General features: G+C 39.1%; 1 long non-coding RNA gene across 1 annotated transcript; it reads right to left on the bottom strand.

Moving 5' to 3' along the window:
* Positions 1-5,301: 5,301 nt before the first annotated feature.
* Positions 5,302-7,070, bottom strand: LOC144652158 (uncharacterized). The gene is made up of 4 exons (XR_013570457.1): positions 7,024-7,070; positions 6,599-6,648; positions 6,370-6,410; positions 5,302-5,727 (listed from the first exon to the last, which is right to left on the bottom strand). It is a non-coding gene; the product is annotated as an uncharacterized LOC144652158 (long non-coding RNA).
* Between the last annotated feature and the right edge of the window lie 2,499 nt (positions 7,071-9,569).

The raw sequence follows: 9,569 nt of genomic DNA, 5'->3' as shown, positions 1-9,569 counted from the left end.
CTTTAATTAAATATATTCTCATCATTTTTCGTGCAGATTAACAGACTCGGAAGCCGAGGATAGCTCCAAGAAAAACAACTTTAACCGTGGGCGATCTTCCGAAGAAACCGAAGACGATTTTTCATTGATGCTCGTTCTTTAGGCTTTTATGTGTCAATTGGAGTTTTCGCTAGCGGATTAATTTTGCAAATGCGAAATATTGACAGTAAAATAACAATTCTCAAGTGATCAACTGCGCAAGATCGCTCAGGCTTTTGTCGATTGTGTTGGCATATTTTATGGCATAATTAACCACTAAATACTAATTTAGCACTAATAATCTGGCTTTTTTGACTTTCTCAAAATGAAATAGGAACGTAATTTCGTTTAATTTTGAATATATACTTCTTTCTATTTATTCTGTTTCTAAAACTTTTGTTAACTATTGTCTCCGGGCTGCCTGTGTGTCGTACAGAGAGCTTCGATTTCTCGGGAGCGTTTATTGAAATCGACCAAAGGAAAATATAGCAAAAGAGATACCTCAGATTGATGTTATAGGTAAGAAAAAAAAGATGAGCATTTTACTGATTCTGAGATGATATGTAAGACATGTTACGACACGGTGGATACCGTAAATGATCTAATAAATGCCCGGGCGTCTATTAAATTTTTGGGGTCCTAGGGGAGGCGTTAAATAGATATGAGGCGCTTATAAGAGAGAGGCGTTTATTTCACTTTAACTATAACAACGTCAACAAAACAAATAGGATGCGTAGTTTGCTAGCGGAGTTAGATACAAAACAGAGTTGATGAGTAGGATATAGTCTGCAGTGCAGGCGTTTTCCGTGGGCGCGCGTAGTATTAGTTCGCGATCGAGTAGATTCGCCGCCATGTTGGATGAGGACAGAGAGAGGCTTGCTCACTCCTACTACACTGGGTCACGTTTCTCCTATCCCCAATCCTCTCCCGAGTAAGAATCCAAGATGGCGCCCGATCAAAATGCATTCGAATGCACTCACTAAATACGCCTGCTCTGCAGGCTAAGTAGGATAATAATCTTATCTGCGCTAATGCAAAACATATAAATGTCGTTCATAGTTCGATATCGACGTTTTCATCGTCATCATCATGTTCACTCAGCGGTTCATTCGGATCGTTGTTTTTGCAGTCTTCATCCGTTACTTACATAAACAGTAAAAGCCCAAATATTAAAACCTACTGAGTTCCGAAACTTTTTGGTTTTAAAATCACAAATGGCATCCCACAGCGTTGGAACTATTCCTTCATTTCAAATAATCAAAAACAATGTGGATACCGTAAATGATCTAATAAATGCCCGGGGCGTCTATTAAATTTTTGGGGTCCTAGGGGAGGCGTTAAATAGATATGAGGCGCTTATTAGAGAGAGGCGTTTATTTCACTTTAACTGTAACAACGTCAACAAAACAAATAGGATGCGTAGTTTGCTAGCGGAGTTAGATACAAAACAGAGTTTATGAGTAGGATAATAATCTTATCTGCGCTACTGCAAAACATATAAATGTCGTTCATAGTTCGATATCCACGTTTTCATCGTCATCGGGGTCAACCATGTTGGCGTTGTTAGCCACTTCGATGTCCGAGTCAAGCAAGCAACTAACTATATATATTGCGTGGTTTTTACTCTATGGAGATAATTTTTTGGATGGGGCCGTCTATTAGACACGGGGCGTTTATAAGAAGGGGCGTCTAATACAAACTTTACACGTCAAGGGAGGCGTTTATAAGATACGAGGCGTTTATTTAAGAGTGGGCGTTTATAAGATCATTTACGGTATTTGTTACAAACTAACCTTCAGTCGCTAGATAAGGGCTTGTCCTTGTTTTGTCTTTATTCGGCCTGTTCTGTCTTTATTTTGTTTAAAAACCAAGTAGCATTATTTTGATGGTAGGAAGCATATTTAAAGAAACTAGCATAATTTCGGCATAATTTCCAAAAATCCTAAGCATTACTAGAAGCATAATGTGCTCGTAAGTTTACGAGCACAATCTACAAAAGCCTAGTTCAGTCTAGGTGCTGGGACGGTATGGTTTTCGGGCAGGGGCGATAGTCTGAACATACCTGGGTACCGTGATCGGGCACGCACACTTTTACCCGTGATTTCCAGCGATCCACTCCTTCAATTGTTCTTAATCATAGTTACATTTAGAGTACCGTTGGCAGTTTAAGCTATGTAACATGATTCAAAATGAACAGCTAACAAATAAGAACCGTGGTATTCTTAACTTTTTTAGTGGAAGGCCAGCCAAATTAGTTAGAAAACTGTAGATTGTTTGTTCAAATTTGTAACCATAAATGCCTTTTTTCTACTCATAACTGACGAAGGAAAGTCAACATTTCCAAATGGAACTCTCAAATCAAACCGATCTCTCGACACCAATTCCTCCTCTGTCCGTCGCTGTAACTGTGATCACCTTGGCAACGGTTTGTACTCTGCTAGGAGTTGTCGGTAACTCCATCGTCCTTCTTCAACTTTACAACCGGCGAGACCTACGCAAAGCTCCTCACTATTTATTTGCAAGTTTGTCGCTGACTGGGTTGCTAGCAACGTTAGTGTGCATGCCTTTTTTAGTAACGTTTTCAGTTGTGTACTATCTTTTAAATCATCGATTTTCAATCGAGTTACTTTGTAAAACAGGCATGACATTGTCTTTTACTGTCAGCGTACTTAACGGTTTAACCCTGTCGACAATGGCGTTTGAACGTAAAGGTCGTGTTATGCGCCCGTTCACACTTTATTTGACGCCGACTAAAGCAAAGAAAGCCATCTCCGCCATTTGGATGATTGCAGCGGTGTTGACAGTGTTTGCTGTCTTTTTGGTATCGCAAGGAAGTTCCACGTGTTCTTCAATGGATCCTTATGTCTCGCTCACAACCGACCCAAACAAGGCAGTGAGGCTCTATGTCGTAGGTATAGGTACACTTATAAATACAGCTACATTCCTTGTCATCACAATTACTTTTTTTCGCGTCTGGAAGAAACTGCAATCATCTGTTTTACCACTGACGGCAAATACATCACCCCAGCAAACTGGGCGTCAAATCACAAGTCTGACGTACCAACTTTGTGCTGTTTTTCTCATTGCGTGGCTTCCACTTATAATGGTGAATGTGGTCGGCCGTATCAGTCAAGTTGATGCCGCTATACTTGGAACTTTGCGACTTTTTATGATAGTAATGTCAAATTTCAATTATGCCGTAAATCCTCTTCTACATTTTAGAATGCTGCAAACGAGGCGACAAATCCTTCCAGTTCGGGAAACGCGAGTATAAGGGAAATGGTCAAAACTATTATACTCAGACAGGACCCACCACTCCACAAAAAGACAGGTGGTCTCTCATGTACCACCCTCCCCCCCCCCCTTCCCCACCTTAAAAGATGGTGTCTTGTTTGTATAGCCCCCACTCTATCAGGAGTAGAAACTAACTGAAAAAGATTCAAACCTACTTTTACAATTTCTCCAGCATTGCAAGCCATGCACATCGAATATGAAAGTCTTAACTCAAATTTTGAAGCAAATAAATTTCGTCCATTAGGCTAATCAGACAGATGGTATCTTGCATAACCCCCTTCCCCTTCACAAGGTGAGTCCTCGTCGAGCACACTTGTTATGACCACTTCCCTAATTTGTTGCTCCAACCTTCACCCTTCCAAAGTCCCATGGATGGAACCTTTGTTGCTTAAATATGTGTATATTTTATTGTTGTTATTTTTAAACTACAAATGGTACCAGGGGCATGCATCCCTTGTTGCTATTTTGTTCTTCAGTAAGTTCTTCTCAGAGAGATTGACTACCGGTATCACTGAACCGGCATTTTCTCGGAAGATATGAATAGTTTCAACATAACCTGACAAGAATCCCACTAAATGCAGTGAAAGTGGTGTTCTGTACGCCAGATTGTTTACAAAAAAATTTCACGAGCGATTACGATGGATCCGGGCATTTTTCTCGGAAGTGTTTCTGTCGAGGAACTATCGACATGATAGTTGCCCCGCGGAAATTTGATGTTCTTAAAACAAATATTAGCCCGATAAGCGAAGCTTCGAGGGCAAATATGCTAGTTTTAAGAACATCAAATTTCCAAGGGGCAACTATCAGACCGATAGTTCCGAGACAGAAACACTCTATTGTCTTTATTGTTCACCACTAAATTTTCTTCCGCGCGCACATACATAAACGAGCATCGTGAATTATTTTTACTTTTCAGGATAAAAAAAAACCCTATTGAAAGCCGAAATTTAGCAAACGAAACAAAACCAGACAAGAAACCCACTAAATGCAGTGAATTTGGTTGGGTTTTTTCGTCTGCAGGCACGCTTGTTTACAAAGAAAATTAGTGAATTTGGTTGGGTTTTTTTGTCTGTAGGCAGCTTGTTTACAAAAAAACAGTCACGGGCGGGCACTATCGATTCGGGCATTTTTCACGGGAGGGCACTGTGGGCTGATAGTGCCCTCCGGCGCGCGGGCACTAACGCGTCACGTGTTCAATTTAAACCAATCAGAATCGGAGAAAATTTAGTGGTGAACTATAAATAATAAAATAAACAAAACCCCTTTAAAAAAAAAAAACACATCAACGATAGTTCCTCGACAGAAACACTCTATGTTAAAATAGTGCCCTCCGCGGATGAACACTATTGCGTCACGTGATCAATTTAAACCAATCAGAATCGGAGAAATTTAGTGGTGAACTAGCTTTAAAAAACAATAGCGTTATAGCTCTTTAACAGAAACCTACAGGAAAGGTGACAGTTAACCCCGGGGGGGGGGGGGGTACTTCCATATATGGGCTATATAGGTATGTGCTGCGGGATAGGGTATGGTTTTTGAGGTTCTCGGTCCTTAAATAGAGTATTATTTTTGCGCCTTTTGGCAATGTGTTCCCTATGTGATCCTTAGATAGGGTACCTAAAATTTTATCAGCTAAAATTAACGCCCAGCGTAATGAAAAAAAGGTATCTTTGAACTGAACTATCCATTCAAGTATTAGTAACGCGATTTAATAAGGATTTGTGTTTTTCCGTGCGCGGTTAGCCGTTATTTGGGTCCTCACGGAACGCTTCTCCTCCCCTTGAATAGGGTGTCATTTTCGGTTTTGGCCCTTAAAAAGGGTATCAATTTTCGCATTCTTTATCCTTATCAGGGTTTAAGAACCTTCGCGGCACACCCCTATCCGAAATTTATGGGAGTACCCCCCTCCCTTCCGGGCAGTTAACGATATGTACAGGATAAAAATTTCAATAATATTCCCCAAAACACAAGGAAACACTCGACAGAGAGAATGTTTTAAATACAATTTATTGATTTAGTTGGCGTCATACAAAAGATCTCCTCTGTCTTATCTAAATCAAGGCAATTCATGATTAAACATTACGTTTTCTATTCCTTTGATTGAAGAACATGCAAAATGTGCGACTTTTCATTCCTCTTTTTGTTCGTACAACATGCGTTTCATGTGCACATAATCTTGGCTTCTCTTGTTGCTCAGCTTCGAGAACGGACCCATGGATTTCACCGTAGCATCTTCAATGATTTCAGCTCCCTTGGGTTGTTCTCGCTTGCCCATCGGACACGGCATACCTCCATGGCGGTCACAGATTTGATTAAAATCCTGGGCGTTGACTACACACAAGTACAGCAGCAAAATCATTATAGGTTCCTTGAACGACATCTTTGCGCTTTCGAAAAACGTTTTTGTCCACTGAACTGCGGGAACGTACAAAAAAAATAAAGAAAATAATGATAAACGAAGGCAAAAACAAACAAACCATTTCTTCCTTTCCCTTGGTCGTGATTTGAAAAAATGTTTGCATTGTAAAAGGAGGCGGGGTGGCCTAATTGTAAGTGCGCTGGAATCCGCATCGAGTGGTCCGGTTTAGACCCTGGCTGGGGCACTGTGTTGTGTTCTCTGGCAAGACACTTAACTCCCATAGTTTCTCTCACCGTCCAGGTGCATAATGCTGGGAGTAACCCTGCGATGGACTGGCATCCGGGGGTAGGGGAGTAGAAATACTCCTAGTCGCTTCATGCTACGGAAACCGGGATAAGCTCCGGCCTTATGGGACACTAGGCTCAAATACAGACTTAACCTTCTGCTTTGTGAAGAAACCTGCAACATTAATTAACACTACGTTCTAAGCGAGACCTTGAAAGGGGACGGTTCTCTACACATTCACGGTTTTAACTGTAGCATTAAGATGCTTTTTAACTTTTTCTTATTTTGTAAAGCACTAAATAAAAGCTCTCAGTTGTTTTGATTGACTGACTAATATACGTGCACAGTTCAGGAACACAATCATGGTCGTTTCATGTTTGAAAAACGCTCGCTTTTGTGACGATTTTACTTACATTGACGCAAATGGAGCTTTCAGTGATTCGAAGCTAAGACCCTGTACATGTGTAAAAAGGAATTCAACCATTAGCGGTTTTATAGAGCATTATGTAGGTCAATGCCGATAACATAAAAAATACAGCTCTCCATACTACAAAAGAAATTTATTTTTAAAAACTGATGACGATATCGAAGTAAAGGTGAAGGTGTAAAGATACCACATAAAAGTGGTCAATAGCATTATACCTGTGTTTTAGCGTCAGTCTGCTTTGGTCGCAGTTTCAATCAATGTAAAACTAGAGTAACATTAAAACAAAACCCCATTAGTTAAGCTCTTCCTCTAGTCGGTCGATTATAAGGAAAAAAATTCTAACTTTGCTCAATGAATTGCCATAAAGCGCTTCTACAAGTAGTTGCGAATTGAGCGAAGTATCGCTAATTAACTGCTCGTAATGTCTGATTTAAGTGCGTGTTTTTTGCCGGCCATTGATTTGTCATTACTGCCATTCCAATTTCCATTTTGAGAATAAAAATGAATCCTTATCCCTCTTGTACTTTCACCATTTTTGCGGCTGCGTAAGTCATGCATTATTAAGTCTTTAGCAAATACGGTAGCCTTTTTTTCCATGCAATGAGTTAGTTTAGTGTCTTTAGTGTGTAGGCGAACTTACCTTCGTACGTTGGCCGGCAGCGAAGTGATCATTTGCTCATAACACACCGCCTTATATGAGTGAAACAAATTGATTGAACTAAAATTACGGTCTTAAGAAAGCTTAGATCTGTTTATACAATTATGTAAACCGAGGAAAAGTTACTTCTTGTTTCATTTGTTCCCATTGTTGGACAGTATTGACTATTAGATTGTGAAATATATTGCTTCTTGGTTTTTTTGAACAAAAGCCTCGAGGGAAGGAAACTTGGCGCGCGGTCAAATGAAAATTGTCTAATTATTTAAATACCGTTTCGAAGACTGTCGTAACGTGGGAAAAATGAAACTTACACGGTGCGCCGTTAATAAAAACGCAAGAACTAGGCGGCATTGCTTTTAAAGTTTTATTAACTTTTTTTGAATGAAAATGTAATTTTAATGAAATTTGTCTCAAGATAAATACTAAATACATCGAGAAAGAAATAGTAAACAACGCGATTTTAAAATATTGTTATCAATTCTTTTTTTATGACGGAGAAGAAAAGCATAGTTGCAATTTGCTACATGTATGAAATAAATGGTATATGAGTAACTTTCCCTTAATAAAAATCAGGAAAAAAAGTTCATATAAACAAAATATTTTCTCTCCAATTTTAGGAAGAGAACCCTTCAAATCCTTGGTCAGCCCTTTCTCGACAATTACCCTAGACGATGTCTGAATAGCTTACTATAATATTTTTAATCTATTGCTAAAAATCCTTGCAGGAAAAAGGGAAAAAACTTGAGTTCTTTGATGGTCAATTCAAAAGTTCTTTAAATGAAATTTGTCTCGAGATAAATACAAATATATCATGAAAGGAGTAGTAAACATCTTGATTTAAAATATCGTTATCAATTCTTTCTCATGATGCGTACGAGAAAAGCAGTTTTGCAAGCAAGTTGCTACATGTATGAACTAAATGGTCTAAAAGCAGCTTTCCTTTAAGAAAAATCTGGCAAAGAAATTCATAACGGATGCAAAATTATTTTCTCCTTTTGTAGGTAGAGAACATAACTAACAAATCCTTAGTCAGCCCTTTCCCGACAATTACTCTAGACGATGTCCGAATAGTTTACCATAATATTTAGACTATTGCAAAAAATGCCTCGAGCAAAAATGGGGGAAAAAAGAGTTTTTTGATTATCAATTTAGTTGTTAAATTTCCACTTATAACCCCTCTATATAGCTGTTTCAAAAGCGAACATAATTGCTAATAACCCTGCTTATTGATCCGCAAAGGAGCCACAAATATCAAACATTTTCAAACATTATGCCGAAGTTTTAATAATGGTTAAAAAATAGTTTCTATGGCAGAGGTTTTTTTTCTGTAATTGTTTATGAAAGCGGCTAATTTTCTTGGCTATCGGCGCCCTTTAGAATGCCTGTTTTTACGCAAATTTTATTTTTATCCCGGAGTGTTTCTTTTTTTAAATCGAATCGGCTCAAACCGGCAATTTCAAGCGCTGTATTCAGTCATGGTTAAATTTTCCTAAAATGTAAAACATGTACAAGCTATAATTAATTATTCTCTTTTTTGTAGACGATTTTGTCTCCTTTTGCACACAGGTTGCGACTTGTTTCATCACTTCAATATTACATCTTGACTTTTTCTACGGCAGATTACTAAATGTTGAAAAGTACTATTCTGATTGTTTTGTTTTGTTTTGCGGCCAGAATTCTTCAAGATGGTCTGCTATTAAGCCTAAAAACTGGTTTTCACTTGGGTATAAGCACAAGCACAAGAGAAACAATTATTGATCGTTCTTCATGTCCTTTTGCTTATTCCTAGTGAAGATAATGATAATGATAATCAATTTATATATATAGCGCATTTTTCATATGTATATGTTCAAATGCGCTTTACACGTACTGTAATTTTACAACACAATTGTAAAGGCCAGACCACAACACCGGGAGCTTCGTGCCCTACTCTTTGCGAATAGTGTGTGGGTTCTTTAACGTCCCCTGTTTTAAGACTGAAGATACAGGAGACGGGACCTACGGTTTATCGTCCTTTTCCGAGAAGACTAGAATGTCTAACCATTTGCAGATGAAATTACAAAGGCAGCACATTCTCCTCAGTCATTTTAAGACCCTGAGTGTTGGTCCGGTCTGGGGTTCGAACCCACGATCTCCCGCACAGCAGTCCGGCGCTCTACCAACTGAGCTAACCAGGCGGCGGTTAAGGCAACATAAGGCCAACATAAGGCCGGGAGAATGAGTGTGTTCGTTCTTCTTATATGTTGTGCCTTTGCTTTTGCTCATGCTTATGCTTGTGCCAAATGAAAGCCAGCCCAGTTTCCAAGACTTTGATCTGATGTCAAAAATTTAAGTTTACTGAAATGATCAAGTACTATACACTCAATTGCAAGTGCTCAAGTACTACACTGGCTGGCTATTTACATGTGGATAAAAAGAACATAGACTTTAAACTAGCCTGCGAATACAGCCGTCTCTCATTCGCGTCCCGCTTCGCTCTTCGTTGCGGGACGCGAATGAGGACGGCTGTATTCGGCAACTTAAACAAC

This window comes from Oculina patagonica, chromosome 4 (genome assembly GCF_052425735.1).
Source record: "Oculina patagonica isolate OP01 chromosome 4, crgOcupat, whole genome shotgun sequence".
NCBI classification, from domain to species: domain Eukaryota; kingdom Metazoa; phylum Cnidaria; class Anthozoa; order Scleractinia; family Oculinidae; genus Oculina; species Oculina patagonica.
This window is presented reverse-complemented; position numbering and strand designations above follow the sequence as displayed.